General features: G+C 38.3%; 1 pseudogene; it reads right to left on the bottom strand.

Moving 5' to 3' along the window:
* Positions 1-14,687: 14,687 nt before the first annotated feature.
* LOC122117251 lies at positions 14,688-15,083 on the bottom strand (annotated as a pseudogene).
* Positions 15,084-15,822: the final 739 nt, after the last annotated feature.

The raw sequence follows: 15,822 nt of genomic DNA, 5'->3' as shown, positions 1-15,822 counted from the left end.
TATGCATATATTATTATTTTACACCATGAATTATTAAAATGATATTTCTAGATATCATGCATATATTCTATCAGTTATTGTACATTACATAATTCTGAATGCTTTTATAATTTAAAAAGCCAGGTGTCTGTTAATCCCAGCTACTTAGGAGGTTGAAATCTGAGGGTTATGTTTCAAAGACAGCCCAAGCCGTAAATCTGAGATTCTTTTCTCCAATTAATGAACAAAAAAAGCCAGAAGGGAAGATGTGGCTCAAGTGGTAGAGTGCAAGACTTGAACACAAACAACAACAAAATCTCAGGGACAGAGCCCAGGCCCTGAGTTCAACCCCAGAACTGGCACACATGTGTACATGCACACACACACACACACAAATTTAAAGTTATTTAAAACAATAAAATCAAAGAAGTAGTCAAAGATATTTCCATGTTAAATGTTTGCTGAATTAAAATACTTTACATGCATGTATGAAACATGAATAATGAAATCCTGTAAAATGTAAAATAATAGAGGGTTGAGTGAATAAGAAAGAACTATAGAATGAATTTGATCAAAGCATATTGTAGGCATATATGGAACTATCACAGGGAAACCCTTTTGTACAATTAATGTGTGCCAAGAAAAAAACAAAACATACAACACAGAACAGAACAAAACCTCAAAAAGAAGATGATTGCAGGCTCCAATTTACTTAGTATAGAAGAAATTTTACAACCATAGGACTCTAAGTGATGCCACCATGTTCAATTGTGTTTTCATATCCTATGTACTTAAAGTTTATTATAATGATTTTAATATGAAAATCACTGTATCTGCATATGAATCTCCATTTTTCTGATCACAAAAATATTTTATGAATTTATTCTGAAGGCTGAAAAACATCCGAAACCCAGTAATACAATAAAAGGAAAAAGAAATGGTCCAATTATAATATAAATATGACCTAATGTTATTTCTTAAGAAATTCACTGACATGCGGGGCGCTGGTGGCTCACGCCTGTAATCCTAGCTACTCAGGAGGCTAAGATCTGAGGATCACTGTTCAAAGCCAGCCCCGGCAGGAGAGACCCCGTGAGACTCCTATCTCCAATAAACCGCCAGAAGTGGCTCTGTAGCTCAAGTGGTAGAGCGCTCGCCTGGAGCTGAAGAGCTAAGAGACAGCGCCCAGGCCCAGAGTTCAAGCCCCACGGCCGACAAAAAAGAAAAGAAATTCATTGACATAAGAGGATTTTTTTCTTTGTCACTGTTGTTTTTAATGTACTCTGATTTTTTTTTTTGTTTCTTTTGTATGTTCTTCTCCCATGGTATAACCTCTGTTGTCAGTATTTGACTCCAGTGCCTGCATCTTGTATATACATTTTTCTAATTTGGGGAGGGGAAGGGAAATAACAAAATGCTGAAATAAACACACACATTGACTCATTGCGACAATCAGATGAACAAGACACTATGTTGAAAATGAGCTTTACAACTTCGGGGGGAAGGGAGGAATTGGTGAAGGGGGGAGGGAAGGGATAGTAGGGTAAAAACAATGCTCAGCAGAAAATGTACTCATTATCTTATTCATGTAACTGTAACCCCTCTGTACGGCATTTTTACAATAAAATAATTATTTATTAATGAGTTTTTTATTGTGAAAATACCATACAGAGGGGTTACAATTACATGAGCAAGGTAATGAGTACATTTCTTATCAAGCATTGTTGCCTCCTCCTTTGTTTCCAAAAATTATCAGTATGATGGTAGTCATGGTCAATCAACAATTCATGCTGTCATGTGAGACTATGAGACAAATCAGAAATCTTGCTATCAAAATTCAAGCTCCAATCATTATTCCACAATATTGTGAAATTTAGGAAATTATGTAATCATTTAATCACAATTAAAAAAAAAAGAACCTCGGGGAAGGTAGGGAGGGATGGTAGGGGGAAAACAATGGAGGGGGTAACAATGCTCAACAGGAAGTGTACTCATTACTTTGCTCATGTAACTGTAACCCTCTGTATAGTATCTTTACAATAAAAAATTTAAAAAAATTCAAGCTCCACTGATTCATTTCTTTTAACATGTTAGTGTTCACTATGTTCCTCAGGGAGATGATATCCCCAAAATGAACCTGACTCCAACCCTGGGTTTCAGGCATTAGAGCTTCCACTGAATGAACACTAGCAACACAGGGTCACCTGGATAAATTTTGTTTACAGAATGTCCATGACACTTTTTCAAATACTGTCATGTTAGCTTTGCAGAAGGGATCCAGTATGATTTCTATAATTATTTTGTTCATTGTTTTTCTAGAATAAAAGTTAAAAAACTATGATTCTCTAGCATACCTAGTTTAAAGGATAGAATGTTCAGGGGAGAATCTCAGTGATATATTTCCTTTGAACAACTAACTTACAGTTTAATAAATGAAGACAAAAAAGCTTGAGGTGTCAGGATAGGAGACATTTGAGGTCAAGGAAAGGTAAATAGATGAATGGAGAGAGGAAGGATAGGAGATTGTAGTCAAAATATTCAGGGCATATATGTGAAAATAAAACTAGGAAAATTAGGGGATGGGTAGGGTTGGGAGGGATGAAGGAGAGCAATGAAAGGAGTGGCATTGATTGAGCTCCATTGTATTCATAACCTGGCATGTTGAATTGAAACTCCTCTGTATAATTACTTACAGACAACAAACTTATAACTAAAATAAAATACATAATTTTAAATGATGATGGTTTCATATTTCATTTTTATTTTAGTTTCAAGTATCAGAGCAATAGGTTCATCTGTGAGCTTGAGACAGTTTTACAAGAAAAGCAGCATTGGCCTTAGTTATAAAAACAGCTTGGTGCTGACACATGAATAAGCCTGAGGACCAATGGAATAACATTGAAGACCCAGAAATGAACCCAAGACTTATGACCACCTAATCTTTACTAAGGGAGCCAAAAACACAGGATGGAAGACAGCCATTACAACAAATGGTGATGGAAGAATTGGCTTTACAAGTGCAGAAAACGTAAGTTGCATCCTTACATATCAGCCTGTACCAGAATTAATTCCAAATGGATTAAAAATCTCCATGTAAAATCAGATACTCTGAAAATATTATAGGAAGGGACAAAGGAAACACTAGGACTCCTTGGCACAGGACAAAACTTCCTAAATAAAGATCCAGAAACACAACAAATCAAAGAAAGCCTGGATAAATAGGATTGCATTAAACTGCAGAGCCTCTGCAAGGCAAAGGATGTAGCTAGCAAGATAAACAGTAAAGCCACAAATTGGGAGAAGATCCTCACTAGCTCTACAAGAGACAGGGGCCTCATATCTAAAATATACTAATAGCACACACAAAAAAATAAATCCCCAAAGAAACAACCACCCCATTAATAAGTGGGCTAAAGACTTAAAGAGACTTACCTGAAGAGGAAATAAGAATAGCCAATAGACACAGGTAGTAATGTTCAACATCTCTGGCCATAAAAGAAATGCAAATCAAAACAACACTGAGATTCTACCTCACCATAGTTAGAACAGCCATTTCAAGAAACTAATAATAGATACTGGAGGAGATGTGGCCAAAAAGGGATGCTACTCCACTGTAACTATAACAAGTTTACAGTTAGTAAACTCATTCAATCACTCTGGAAAGCAGTATGGAGGTTCATCAAAAGGCTAAACATAGAGCTCCCACTATGAGCCAACAATCCCACTCCTAGACATTTATCCAAATGATCCCAAACAAGCCCATACTAAAGCTACCATTACCACTATGTTCACTGGAACCAACCCAGATGCCCCTCAGTGGATGAATGAATCAAGAAAATGGAATTCTATGCTTCCATCAGAAAGAATTGGCATCACCCCATTTGTAAGGAAATAAAAAGACTTGGAAAAAAATCATATTAAGTGAAGTAAGCCAGAGCCAAAGAAACATAGGCTCCATGATTTTCCTCATTTGTAATAACTAGTATATGTCTAGGATAGTTGTAGCACAATAGCTCAATAGCTATGTACATATAAAATGATGTTAATTGAAATGAACTACAAGATATGGAAACAGAGGTTTTTGTTCTTGTTCTTGTTTAGTGTACTATATTCAGTTATTTCCTTTTACTTTCATTTCTTCCCTTACACACTCTTGTCACTGGCTTTTTTTTTGTACCCTTTGTCCTGCTATAAGTTTATCAGATTTGGGGATGGGAAGGGGAATCACAGAAATTGTGAGACAAAGGAGAAAGGGTAAAACCAATGCAACAGCCATACTTACAAGACACTATGTTATAAATGAGCTTTACAACTATGGAGGGGGGAATAAGAAGAAGGGGTAACGTTTGATAAGAATTGTACTCATTCCTTAAGTAATGGTAACCCCTCTGTACATCACCTTTACAATAAACAAACAAATAAATAAATAAAAGAGGCATAAGAAAGAAAAAAACCAGCTTTGGAATTGGCAGCAACCTTCAAGTCCACAATGACATGTAACAATCAGGGGACTACATTTGTCTCGGCTCATAACAAAGAACTTGAAACATCCTAATTCTAGTTTGATTTTCAAGTCAGATAATTGTATGTTTTATTATATATAATATATTTTATTATATATGTGTGTGTATGTTGTCAATTGTGGGGTTTGAACTCAAGGCCTGGCACTGTCTCTGAGCTGTTTTGTTCAAGACTAGTGCTCTACCACCTGAGCCAAGTTCCATTTCCAGTTGTTTTTTTATTGTCAAAGTTATATACAGAGGGGTTACAGTTACATAAGTAAGATAATAAGTACATTCTTGTCAAACATGTTATACCTCTTCCCTCATTTTTCTCCTACTTTCCCTCCCCCTAACAGCCCCTCCAAGTTGTACAGATCATTTTGAACATGTTTTCGAGTGGTTAATTAGAGATGAGAGTCTCACAAGGATTTTTCTGCCCAGGCTGGCTTTGAACCATGATCCTTAGATCTCAACCTCCTGAGTAGCTAGGATTACAGGTGTAAGCCTCTAGTGCCCCACATTATTTAAACAATATTTAAGCTACATTCAAATATTCTCCTGTACCAGGTATGAGCGAAGACCCAGGGCACCCTTGTCCTGAGTAGTTGATTAAATAAACACACACATAATAAGACTATTAGAGGGAGAAAGAAAAACAAACACAGTAACATTCTTGTCTCAGAATAAATCATTCAGCTTTCAATAGAAGTTAGGGGATAGAGTGATGATTACAGTTTTATACAAGCTAAACTAATTTTGAATGTGCTATCAAAATTATTATAAAGTGAATATGCAGCATTTAAGGAAACAAAATAAAAACTAAAGAGCCATGTGTGTGGTGGCTAACCACAGAGATTTTTGAGGCTAGCCTGACTGGATCTGAGTCCTGACCATGCTATATGACTGTTGGGGAATCGTGAGTAGGTTACCTGTTTTCTCATCTGTAGAAGACAGTTAATAGAAATGCCTGTCTCTCAGAGGTGCTACGAGAATTAAACAAGTTAAAACATGAAACACACTTCAAACAACAAACTGATATACAGCAAGTCATTACTATCCATAATGACTACTTGATTACAGATGTGGCAGCTTGGGATATAATGAGAAACAGAAGAAAAGTATTGCAATCAGTGTCTTTTCTCCACTGGCCAATTTGTCTTCAAGTTACACAGCTCAGGTTTTTAAAAGGTGGAAAAATGAAGGCATTGCAACACAGACAGATCACAAAATGTCTGGAACATGGACAGTAGTTAAAAGGTCTGTCTGTATACTCAGAAAGGTATGTTTAAACCCTGCTGTGTTGATTTGGATAAATTATATAACCTCTCTGTGTTTCAGTCCACTGATCCTCAAAGGAAGGATAATATTAGTACTGAATATATAAGATGTGCTGAGGATCAAATGAAACACCACACAGAAAGCACTTAGGAAATAATAGACGCTCAATAAATGTCATATATTTCTCTTGTCACAATGCAGTACATTAATGAAGACATGACCTATATATCTATGTCCCTATTACCATTAAAAACATTTTAAGTGAAAAGAAATGAGTAACCTACCTAATAAAATGATTGCAAAGTATATGTAAAATTAAACCACATTTTATATCATTCTTATTTCATCTTGCAGATATGCAAAATGCATAGCTCTTTTCCACACTATAACACCCAAATGATTTTAAAAGTGAAGAGAGAGGCTGGTGGCTCACACCTGTAATCCTAACTACCCAAGAGGCTGAGATCTGAAGATCTTAGTTCAAAGCCAGATGGGGCAGGAAAATCCTTGGGCAGGAAAGTCCAATTGAAGACCAAAAAGCCGAAAAGTGGCTCTGTGGCTCATGTAGAGCGCTAGCCTTGAGCAGAAAAGCTCAGGGACAGCACCTAGGCCCTGAGTCCAAGCCCCAGGACTGCACAAAAATAAAAATAAAAGGGGAAGAAAAACAGGAAATGAGTGATGCCACGGAATAACTCGAGACAATTATTTGGTTTAGCTTTGACTGAATTCTTATCCCTGGCAATTGTCTCTAAAAGTAGAAGTTTTGGGGTGTAGACTGTTCCCTCTGCTGCGTGTGTGGTCCCATGGTCAGCCCACAGGTGTTCATACCTGTCTGTCTCATTGAGCTCAGTGGCCGTGTACCTCTCAGAAACAAGACAGCATTTATACATGTTTATAAACACATATTTTCCTCATACTCTCTCAGGGATTTCTGAAAGTAGTTTCTGAAGCAATAGTTCCCATTTAGTGTCCAATGGGTTCTTTCTTAGAAAGCTACTAATTTCCCCTGAAAATTGACTTCATTGTATCACTGGGTTCCAAGAAAATGTAACTTTAATCTCCTGGGCTTGTATGGATCCAGCCTGAAGATCAAGTCCATTTCAAAAGAAAAAAATTGAGTCATGATTGAAACCCAGCTTTTGTGCAATTTTGTTGTTTCCAAAAGCAGACAGTATAAAGGAAGATGAAGAAAAACTATCATCAGTAAACATGCATTTTCAAATCAGTAATCCCAAGTGCTGTACATAAACCACAATAAAAGTTGCTAAAATAAAAATTAAATTATTTTTCATTAAACTCTGCTCACAAATATGTACGAGTGAGATAAATTCAACTAGAGATGCAGGAAATCTAACGCCATCACAATATATAAGAGAAATATTATTGGTAACTTTGTCTCCTAATTCTGCTCTTTTCTTTCAGGCAACCTCTAACTGAAACATAACTCAAAGTTCAATCATGAGGCTCTGTCCTCAGAACTCACACAGCTTTCACTACTGACAAGGTTTAGAATTTCAGGCCCCAACTCAGGTCCTTATTCCAGTAAATATTCTCTATGTAGTGGTGCTTTCTTCTCAGATTTCTCATATCTAAAATACCTGCCTTGTGTCATTTCTCACTCTTTGACACTTCTTTCCTCACACCTGTGTGTCGTCAGCTTCTCTCTGTGGCCTCCAATGAACCATGCCTCTAGTGTTCACATCCCCACTCCAACTTCCTCTGGCCAAGCAAGGAAGTATAGCACAGGCAGTCTTGGACAGTCCTTGCACTTGTGTATTGAAAATGCTCTCTCGTGGAGCCTGAGCCACCACGCCAAGAATTCTAGCTACTTAGCTCAGGAAACCTGACAGGCCCAGCCCCCTGTCACTGCTTCCAGACATTCTGAGAAATCACATGAGCACAGAAGCCATCTTTGACACTCCAACCTGGGCAGGCAGAAGCAGTGGACAGCTGAGCCTATACCAGGTAGTATAATTAAGACAAATAAAGGTGATTACTCTTTTAAGCCACCAAGATTTGGGGTGGCTTAATATTATGTGGCCAATATTATGTAGCAATATATTCCTTTTTTGTGTTGGTGGTGGTGGTGGTGGGGCCTAAACTCTGAGCCTGGGCGCTGTCCCTTAGCTCTTTAACTCAAGGCTAACGCTCTACCACTTGAGTCACAGCACCACTTCCGGTTTTTTTCTGATTATGTGGTGCTGAGGAATTGAACCCAGGGCCTCATGCATGCAAGGCAAGCACTCTACCACTGAGCTATCTTCCCAGCCCCAGCAACAGATTAGTAAAGCTTTTATTTTTCATGAAACCATCACAAAAAATGCCAACCCCACAGAGATTTCTATCTCTCTCAAATACTTGTCATTTCTCATGTAAATTTTCTTTTTTTGGGGGGGGGGTCCAGTCGTGGGGCCTGAACTTTGGGCCTGGGCGCTGTCCCTCAGCTCTTCAGCTCAAGGCTAGCACACTACCACTTGAGCCACAGTGCCACTTCCAGCTTTTTTCTTTTTGCTTATGTGGTGCTGAGGAATCGAACCCAAGGCCTCGAGCAAGCAAGGCAAGCACTCTACCACTGAGCCACCTTCCCAGACCATGTATATTTTCTTTTTTCATGTGATATATCATCTTGAACCATGGGACCTTTCATACTTTTTTGTTGTTTTTGATCTGCTGTGGGGCTTGAACTCTTGGCCTGGGTGCTGTCCCTGAGCTCTTCAGTTCAAGGCAAATGCTCTACCACTTGAGCCACAGCACCATTTCCAGTTTTCTGGTGGTTAATTGGAGATGAGAGTCTCACAGACTTTCCTGCCTGGGCTAGCTTTGAATCGTGATCCTCAGATCTCAGCCTCCTGAGTAGCTAGGATTACAGGCATGAGCCACAGGCACCTAGCTCCTTTTCATACTTTTCATATCTTAACTATTAAAATCAAGAACATTATGGAACAATAATCTTATGGAAAAAAAGAAAGGGAGAAAGGAGAGTACGCTAAAGAAGGAAAGAAACAAATGAGTTAAGCCAAACTGAAGAATGAACATAGGCCATAGGCAGAAGTTTGGGGGACATGCTCTGGCAATTTTGAACATTTGGCAAAGACAAAAGAAACATTCTGCATAGCAACCATGACTATGAAATACAGGTTATGGTAAAAGCTTGGAACATTTTCTATTTTCCCTATAAGATGATGGGCCATAAAAAAGAAATAACTGTCTTCTAGAAAGTTTCTATTATGTGCTGACATCATGTCTTTTTCAACACATGCTTTCATAAGTGGAAGAAATGCCATCAGTGTAAGCACTATCAATATATTTCCATATCTATAGCACATACAAGCTGGATTAAAGGAGACAGAGTTTTGTCGAAGAGAAGTTAGTAACAAAGTCTCCCATTAGGGATATGGTGGGTGACAATAATTGATGACAGTTTTAGCACTATAGTAATGAGAACAAGGGAAATGTTTACCTCTCTCCACTTTGTCTCTATCATTAAAATAGATCCGGGATGTGCCATTTTCTCTTCTGATTAGTCTTTGTTGTAAGTATATGGCATTTGAATGTTAATGCCAGAGAGAACCTGAGGAAAACCAAATTTTGTAACTACAATTCTGGTATTTAGTAGTGTTGCCATTTAAGAAAAGAATTGAAGAACTTCAGAAATTTTAGTGAAAATTTGTGTCTTAAATATTTTAGGTCCTTTCAGAACAATTACCTTATTTGTAAAAATTGTATAATGATAAATATTAAAATGTAAACTTTCAATAAGTACTCTTTAAGTTTCTCCTTTATTTTATAGGCAATGTCTTTAATATCAGTAGGGCAGAGAAATCTCATTTGCAATGCTATCATACACTCCAGGTTATATTAAACACAAAGGGAAAGTGGTTGGTTCATATTTGTGGCTTGTCTAGAGTAGACTAAAAATAAATTACAATCAAGTCAGCTTGTCTACATCTTGGTCAGTCAAGTTAATTAAGTCAAAGCAAAGTAGCATATGTAAATTTGTTCTGTTCTCGCGAGGCTTCTTTGTTTATCTATCTATGAAGTTTTTACAGTTTATCTAATGGAGTATCACTATGAAAAATTCAATGTCATATAGAGACTTCTTTGGGAAATGCCAAGAGCACTTGACGTATAACCAGTAGACTTGGGGCCAAGTGACATTTTCACTTACTGCCTCTGTGATCAAGCCCCACCCCCCAATAAAAAGCCAATTAATTTTTCAGAGCCTCAGTTTTCTTATCTACAGTATGGGAACACTAGTTGATCACAGGAATGTGAATTTCGTTACACTTCTATGGGGAAATATTTTGCAATTTTTATTCTATTCTTTTGAACTACTTCTCAAAGGTAGTACTTAGATCAACATCAGCAGCATCCTTAGGGAAATGAAAACTCTCAATACTCATTTTATCATCTGAAACAGAAATGTTATGACCAAAAACTTCAGTTTAAAGAAGTCCCCAAATGGATTCTAAACAGTGCTGAAGTTTCAGTAGTGTTACTCTAAACATTGCTACTTACTTACTCTGGCAAGAGCCCTAATAACCTAGTTCTGATGAGAAGATAAGTGAATTAATATCTATTAAAAGCTGAAAACAGTCATACAGATGACAAATACATTATTTGTTTTCATTACTTTTTATATTTTTATATCTGTTATTTGTAATCTAAGTACTATTTTAGGCCCTGGGAATATGAGGTAAATGAGTTAGATATGATCCTTTCTCCCAATGGCAAGAAAGATAACACAAACAAATAAATAATGGTATGATTTCAAACAGTGATAACTCCGGTAGATTTGTTGTAACAAGGACAAAATGAGAGAGGTATTTTAGTTAAGAAAAGAGACTTCTGGGGCTGGGAAGGTGGCTCAGTGGTAGAGTGCTTGCTTTGCATGCATGAGGCCCTGGGTTCAATTCCTCAGCACCACAGAAGCAGAAAAAGCAGGAAGTAACACTGTGGCTCAAGTGGTAGAGCATTAGCCTTGAGCTGAAGAGCTGAGGGATAGTGCCCAGGCCCAGAGTTCAGGCCCATGACCAAAAAAAAAGGAAGAAAAAAGAAAAAAAAAAGAAAGAAAAGAAACTTCTATCAGGAGATGGCCTCTGAGCCGAGAGTTAAGTGAGAAGAAAGACAAAGAAAAAGAAGGAAATGAAGGAAGGAAGGAAGGAAGAAAGAAAGAAAGAAAGAAAGAAAGAAAGTCATCTAGGAGCAGAGAAAATCCAGGAAGAGATCACAGACTTCAAAGATCATAGGCAAGAATTGCCTTGTGTAAAGAACAGGAACAGACCGTGAAACAATAATAGTTAAACAGAAAGCAGAGGGTTGCGTGACAGAATGTCATGAGACAGATACCGTGTATGAGACCGTGTATGGACATTTAAAAATACTGGGTTATATTCTTAGTGTTATAAGACAGCTTTTGGAGTGTTTAACTATAATCGTGAGATAATCTGATTTTTTAAAGGAGAACGGAAAGTGTCAGACTACAGTCAATCATAGTAGAAGCACTGAAATGAGTTATTGATACTACTGCAGTAATATAAGCAAGAGAAGATGATCACTGGCTTGAGCAGTGGTGGTAGAGGTGGGCAGAGATGACTATCAAAAAGAATACAGAATTTGGAGGAAAACAACATGAAATGTGGTCAGAAGAGAAAAAGAACATTAGGATGAGTACTATTTCTACTACTTTACTAGGCTTGCCTTACTGGAGTCATTCAAACATCTAACACTTAGTCCTAAGGCAAAGAAAGAACAAGAAATTCAGAAAGTATTTCCTCTCAGTTCTGGTATGTACTATCTGTATGAGACTGAGCACGTCACTCTGGAATCCTCGGCTCCTTTGCAGAGCCCAAAGTCATTGAGCTGGATTTAAGGATTTCCTTATACATGGATAAGTAAAACCAAGTTCAAAAACTACTCTTCATTAAGTCCCCAATATCCAATAAGTGAAATCCAGTGGCTGCTTTTCAAATTGTGGGCCTCCATGTAGAAGTTGACATTTTAAAACCTTGACACTTTCCAATCTCAGCGTTAAGAGATTTTTTCTCTCTGGTTTTCCTTATTAACCTTGGACTGTGGCTACTGAGGTCTCCCGACTGTGCCATGGTGGTCCCTTTGCTCTTTCAATGCATTACTCAAATAATTATGTGTCAGTCATAAGATTTGCGCAGGTCGGGAAGATATTCTATTCATTCCTGCATCCCCAACACCAGGCACAGTACATGGGGCTGCTTAATATTCATTTGTTCACTCATTCTTTCAATAAATATTTATTGAAATGCTTATGTTCACATAATTGAACAAAATAAAAGCCCTGACCATAGGGTTACATTCGAGTGGAGGGGAGAAGGTGAGATGATAAAGAAAATAGAAAATAAACAAAGTAGGCAAATTATGTAGTATCTGGCTAGATGAGTGCTATGAAAGGTAAAGCAGGTTAAAGGATCACAGAAGTGCTCTGGCATGGAGACAGTGATGCACAGTGATGGAAATATTCCCAGTTGATGAGGTTATTCTGCAGTAATAAATGTCCCCCAAATTTCATAAGTTGTTCTAAAGAAGGCTTACTTCTAGCTCATGCAATATATCTCCTGGTAGGCATTCTACCCAGGCCATACTCATTCAGATACCCAGACAAATGTAGATCCTATTTGTAGAAATACAGGAATGGAGGCTGGGAAGTTAGCTCAGTGATAGAGTGCTTGCCTTGCATGCATGAGGCCCTGGGTTCGATTCCTCAGCACCACATATGCAAAAAAAAGCCAGAAGTGGCTCTGTGGCTCAAGTAGTAGGGCACTAGCCTTGAACTGAAGAGCTGAGGGACAGCGCCCAAGCCCAGAGTTCAGCCCCCCACGACCGACAGGAAGAAAGAGAGAGAGAGAGAGAGAGACAGGAAGGAAGGAAGGAAGGAAGGAAGGAAGGAAGGAAGGAAGGAAGGAAGGAAGGAAGGAAGGAAGGAAGGAAGGGAGGGAGGGAGGGAGGGAGGGAGGAAGAAAGAAAGAAAGAAAGAAATATAAGGATGGAAACATGGAAAATCACAGACGCAAAAAAAAAAATTACCTACCACAAAGTGACGTACGGCACTTGAGCTCATTTTTTTTTGTTGTTTTTTTTGTTTTGGCTAAAGCAAATCACATTGTCATGCCCAACTAAAAGGAGAATGGAAATATTATCTGCCTGTTGGTAGAGTACTGGTTTGGTGTAAATGATCTTCTTGAGTATACAGTAAGAGAAAGAAAAATGAGAACAATAAATCAGCAGGTATTTCTGGGGTGGGGGATGTTCTAACAGGAGAAACCACTTATGAGAACATTCCCTAAGTACCAGCATGATTGGGCCTAACCAAGAGACTGTTGTAACTGACTGACGTGAGTGACAAGGAGGAGAGCAGTAGAAGGTAAGATCAGAGGGTGGGTAGAGAGGGGGACCACTGGGAGAGAAAGAGGAAGAGAGGGTGAGATGGCCATAAGCAGATGTGTTTGCCTCCTCTGAGACCAAACCACACCCTACCTTGGGCTTAAATGTTGAACTATTTTAGTCAGAACTCCCATCTCTACTCAGCAAACATTGTAAGAAACTGAAAATTAATTTTATCATTTCAAAAGTGCGATGACAAGCACACCTACCAACAGGTCAGAAAAATGGACAACAGTATACATGAAATCTCTTTAAAGTTTCATGATTCATTCATTGAAGGTTCATTAATGGAGCACCTACTATTAATGAAGCAAAATGCTAAGGATAAATAATGAATAGCCCTCTCAAAAAGTGACAAAACCGACATTGCTGAAGAGGCATTTTATCCCACTGTAGCCACTAAACCAAGTCAAGACTGTAGGGAGTGGGGAAGAAGGAAACAAGGGCAATGTACAGTGTGGTCAGGGCAAATAGGAAGGCAGGATAAGAGGAGGTCAGGGGCTGGGACTGTGGCTTAGTAGTAGAGTGCTTGCCTTGCATGCTTGAAGCCCAGGGTTCAATTCCTCAGTGCCACATGCACAGTAAAAGCCAGAATTGGTGCTGTGGCTCAAGTGGTAGAATTCTAACCTTGAGCAAAGGAAGCTCAGGGACAGTGCTGAGGGCCTGAGTTCAAGCCCCAGGACTGGTAAAAATAAAAAATAAAGAGGAGGTCAGCAAAGTCAGGCTATTTGCCTGAACACTTCCATACAATCAAGTTGGAAAACATACCCAAGTTTATACTATTTGTAACACTGCTGCATTCCCTCTGATAGCAATTGTCTAGTAAGAGGGAAGAAAAACTGCCAGTAAATTAGAAAACAAATGTTGATGTTGATAGTAAGCTCTAATAGTACAAATCAAACTATCTGATCATTCTGTTGGCTAACCCTATTCTTGTCTTTCAGAGAAATTCAGCCAGCATTTGCTAGTATAGACAAACATAAAACAAATTCCCCACTGTGCTTTATTAATGCATGAGTTGCTCAAGTTGAACTTAAAAGAAAATTAGGAATTAGGACTGCTTACTTGGTTTAAAACCAAATTTTCATTTAACAAATGTAAAATCATAGTATCCATGAAAACAAACAATGTCATAGCATAAGCAAGACGAGTTTGGCAGCGTGGCCATTCATCTGTTTATTCACTCATTAATTCTTTTGCTGTTTCAACAGATATTTATTGAATATTTATAAAGGGTCAGGAACTATTGTAGAGAGAAAGATAAATAAGACATGTCCTCTGCTCCTAAAACCTCACACTCAGATCCATGCCATGAAATGAGCCAAACCCTAGAAAATACAGGAAATGCTCTAATGTTCTAAATCAGGTTCTAAACTATACAAGAGATTGGAGCAGGTAACTGTCTGAGGAATTCTTCAAAACAGAGACTTGTTTGCAGAGATGAACTTTTTTGGAAGGTTTATACAGTTTATTAATCCCTTCATCACCGCAGGTCAAGTCACTGAAGGATCTTCATTCCTTTGGCTTTCTGCCAGCTCCAACATTGGTCTTTGCAATCCCTCTGATTTTCTTCATTCTGTTTTGGTGTTCCTTTTGCTGTTTCCTCAAGGTCTTTTACTTTTCATACAGGCCATGTCTTGCAAGTCTGTATTTGGGCTCATTTTTCTTTGCATAATTCAAGGAATCATAAATCATGTCAAAGCCAGTCATCTTGCCACCACCAAAATTGGTTCTGAATCCAAATACAAAGATGACATCAGGTGTGGTCTTGTACATTTTGGCAAGTGTTTCCTGAATTTCTGTCTTGTGTACTGCTGCCTTGCCAGGGTGAAGGACATATGATGTGCTTCCTCTGAAGTAGTCAGTTGGTCATGAACTTCCTGTGTAGATAATTACTGGGTCATTCATGATGGCCACAGACCTTCAGACAGCCAGGGAGGAAAAGAGGAGGTAAATGTTTTTAAATATTGTTTGTTGATTTTGAGTGAATGTGTTTAAAGTCAAGGACCACTGTTTAAAGTCAAAGGTAATTTGGTAGGACTTTGGTGGGGGGGGGGGAATAAATGTGTCTTGGAAATTATCGGGACATATTTGCCTTCTTTTATTTTATTGTAAAGATGCTGTACAGAGGGATTACAGTTACATGAGTAAGGTAAGGAGTACATTTCTTGTCTATCATTGTTACCCCTTCCTTTTTTCCTTTTCTTACTTTTTTAAAAAATTTTATTGTCAAGGTGATGTACAGAGGGGTTACAGTTACATACATAAGGTAGTGAGTACATTTATTGTCAAACTTGTTACCCCCTCCCTCATTTTTTTATTGTGAAAATACTGCACAGAGGGGTTACAATTACATGGGCAAGATAATGAGTACATTTCTTATCAAGCATTGTAGCCTCCTCCTTTGTTTCCCTTTCCCATCCCTTCCCATCCTCCTCCCGCCCGCCCCCCATCCGATCCTCCCTCCACCCACCACCAAAGTTGTAAAGGTCATTTTTGACATAACGACTTGTACATCTTTGTTGCAATGAGATGTATCCCTATTTAAACAATTTTGTTTTTCCCCTTCCCCTCCACAAATTATACTGACATCAAATACAGTGAAAGCAGGGGTTATATTGTGGGAGAGGGACATACAAAGCAACAA

Source organism: Dipodomys spectabilis, unplaced genomic scaffold, assembly GCF_019054845.1.
Source record: "Dipodomys spectabilis isolate Male_0828 unplaced genomic scaffold, ASM1905484v1 ptg000140l, whole genome shotgun sequence".
Classification (NCBI taxonomy): Eukaryota; Metazoa; Chordata; class Mammalia; order Rodentia; family Heteromyidae; genus Dipodomys; species Dipodomys spectabilis.
This window is presented reverse-complemented; position numbering and strand designations above follow the sequence as displayed.